This window comes from Armigeres subalbatus, chromosome 3 (genome assembly GCF_024139115.2).
Source record: "Armigeres subalbatus isolate Guangzhou_Male chromosome 3, GZ_Asu_2, whole genome shotgun sequence".
NCBI classification, from domain to species: domain Eukaryota; kingdom Metazoa; phylum Arthropoda; class Insecta; order Diptera; family Culicidae; genus Armigeres; species Armigeres subalbatus.
Window position 1 is genome coordinate 121,902,418 of NC_085141.1, and position 2,973 is coordinate 121,905,390.

The 2,973-nt window shown below is 40.9% G+C and overlaps 1 long non-coding RNA gene across 1 annotated transcript; it reads right to left on the bottom strand.

Moving 5' to 3' along the window:
• Positions 1–505: 505 nt before the first annotated feature.
• On the bottom strand, positions 506–2,044 carry LOC134224584 (uncharacterized). The gene is made up of 3 exons (XR_009982986.1): positions 1,921–2,044; positions 1,795–1,860; positions 506–1,728 (listed from the first exon to the last, which is right to left on the bottom strand). It is a non-coding gene; the product is annotated as an uncharacterized LOC134224584 (long non-coding RNA).
• Between the last annotated feature and the right edge of the window lie 929 nt (positions 2,045–2,973).

Sequence of the window (2,973 nt, forward strand, 5' to 3'; positions counted from 1 at the left end):
GCGGCGTTTGTAATGTTCCCAAATGGGTACTTGCACAAAACTTCACGCGGCGAATGACTGTCCAAAGGTACGGCCGCGCCAAACGATACACCGCAATGCTATTCACCCATAAGAATCAAGTAAACAGGGTGAAGAAAGCGCGGCGGTACCTTTCATGAAGGGTTCGCCGCGTGCAATTTTCAGAAAATCAGACAATACACTATTTTCACAATAACATAGTGAGTTATGTCCCTTACTAACAGTTTGAATGTTTTTAAAATGCAAGTTGTTTCTAAAATGCTTTCAGTATTTTTTTTCTTGTGGACGGACGTCACATAAGACGAACCCCCGTCCCTCCCCCTGTCACAAACTGTCACAAAACTCAGACCCCCCTCCCCCCCTCAAACCTTGGACGTAATTTTTGAACGGCCCCTTAGGCTGTGAACCATTCCACCGATTCGTTTAACTTTTAGTTAAAATTTGACAGTTCGATGGTTATTTCGCCGTGGTCCGCTCGGAAAGATCTTCTAGACTTCTACCGTGATATCTCTGAGACAAAAAAAATAGTCTCCTAGATATTTTTCTTCGATGTCTAGAACCTGTCAGACCTCAAATCCGCCTCAAATGCAACAACCGTTTAAACCGGTGTCTACCTCAAAATTTTAGACGAGTAGACCGTTTGAACCGTTTAAACCGAAAGAAATTTGACATATCGGTTCTCTTAGAAAACGCAGAGATATCTCCTAGACATGAGTACCACAGTTCTTCTAGATTTTTGCTAGATATGATGGAGACATGGGTACCTATTGATTCTTCTTCTTTTTGTTCTTTGTATGCTTCTTTTTGTTTACATTGTAAAATTCAGAACCATTTCAAATATTTTATTAGAATTCTTTTTTACATTTTTGTACAATATTTAAGGAATATGTTCTATTCCAGTATTGAAACGTCCGTAAATTGATTATTGATTGTTTGCGAGATACGAGCTCCATGGAATCGACGAGAGGCAACAAATGGAACCCGCTGGTGCTGAATAGTCGATGACCATGGCATTGGAATTAGCTATTTTAAGGAACGGCTTTCAGGATTATGTTTTAGATTATTAAGTGTTGCGACATTCTATTAATTGCAGCAGGATTTTTCTGGATTCCATTCGGAATTATTTCTGGATAACGTTTGAAATCTTTTGATACCATTCGAAGTTCTTTGAGAATTCTCCATTCCAATCCTCTGAGGATTCCCGAATGGAATCTCGAAATACCAAATAGAATTCCGAAAGGATATAGCGAATAGAATCGCGACATAATTTCAAATGGAATCTTGAAAGGATTCCGAAGGGAACATAAAATCCTAGAAAGATCGAAAAGCTAAAGTATTTTTTGGTAGAATTTAGAACGGATTCCAAATAGAATCTCTATACAATTGCTTATCGAGCTGCAGTTCATCATCCGTGCCAGCCAAACATCCTCCTGCAGAACTCTCCAATCACCGAAAAACACATCATGCTTTGAGGAAAAATACACAAACACTGAATCGAACTATTGTGACGCCATCGTGTACCGTTCATATCTACGTCTTTCATATAGTGACCTGCGGTTCACTGATGGGCCGCAAGGCCGTCCCCTGGATGAATCGTTCGTTACGGCGTTACGTATGGCGTTTTCTCCGTGTGCCGTCGGATGTGCAGCGTAAAATATCTATTTGAGCTGTACGAATGGTCGTTCGTTCGAGCAAATGCATTTGTATGGCCTGTTGAAGATTTGGGAAGGGATGGATTATGCAAAGGCAATTTCGAAATGTATAATCGTGAAATACTTTTCTCCGGTGTGTACTCGAGTACAGAAGATCTCCACCACCAAACACCAAACTTTATTGAAAAACCTGAAATAAGGGGATGTGCTGGAAGATTCGATGGAATTGTGTTTATGAAGGTAGCCTTACTTTTTCCGCAAGTACAACGGATCGGTTTCGTCCAATTGGCTCAAGGTAACTGTCCAGCAATCTTGAATTTCGGACGGATCCACTGGTATCTATGACCAAGAGGCCATGAGCATCCAAATCCTTTTGCACTCTCGGCAAATTAATTTTTTTTTTTGATTTTTTCCTTTTTTTTACAATCGGTGAGCAACGACATTATTTTCTCGTCGAAATCAAATTTATTAGTCGAGAGAATAGACGAAGGGTTATCGGTACGAAAACAAAATGGTGGATCTGATCAAATGGACTAAAAATGTGCAGTTGCTAGGATGAAACCCGTGACACATTCATATGGTTGGCGTCCTAATGAGGTAGATTCTTGGGAGATGCTCGATTTCTTGGAAAGTGGGTTATTTCGCCTTGGTTAAAAATAACCCTGCTCCGGAGCATGGTTAGATTTGACAGTTCGATAGTTAAACTTTGTTCGCGAGAAAATTGGCGCCAAATCCATTTCGTTCCAAATAACTATCAATCTGTCAAAACTCAAATGGGTCGGCTCCGGAGTAAAATTTTAACCACGATGGGAAAATAACCATCGGAATGTCAAATTTTAACTGAAAGTTAAACGAATCAGTGGAATGGTTCACAGCCTAAATTGTTGTAATGTTCAGCGTAATATTTGACATTGATATTTAACGTGTATTTGCTTAGAATTTAGTTTTGGGTCGCGCGGATTTGGCGCAGAATGGATTTTCATGTCGCGCGGAAATGTCGTGGATTTGATTTTAGTCGGCGCGGATTTGGCGCGGAAAATATTTCAGGATCTCCGTAACAACTCTGCAATTTCTATCCCGAAGGGAATTGAAAGCTTTGATATTGATCTCTATCATTGGCCCTCTGAAGAACCGTTTGTTTTTTGGACATACATGCTGCATCATGTGGCTTTTCTTCAGCCTGTCTCAGCTCGACTCTGCTGCTGCTGCCGGTATCTGCTCAGCATTGCTGCTTTGTCGGGTCTGTAGGGTGGACTGCTGCTGTACTGGCTAGGTTTCGGCTGATGATGGTGGCTTCGATAAC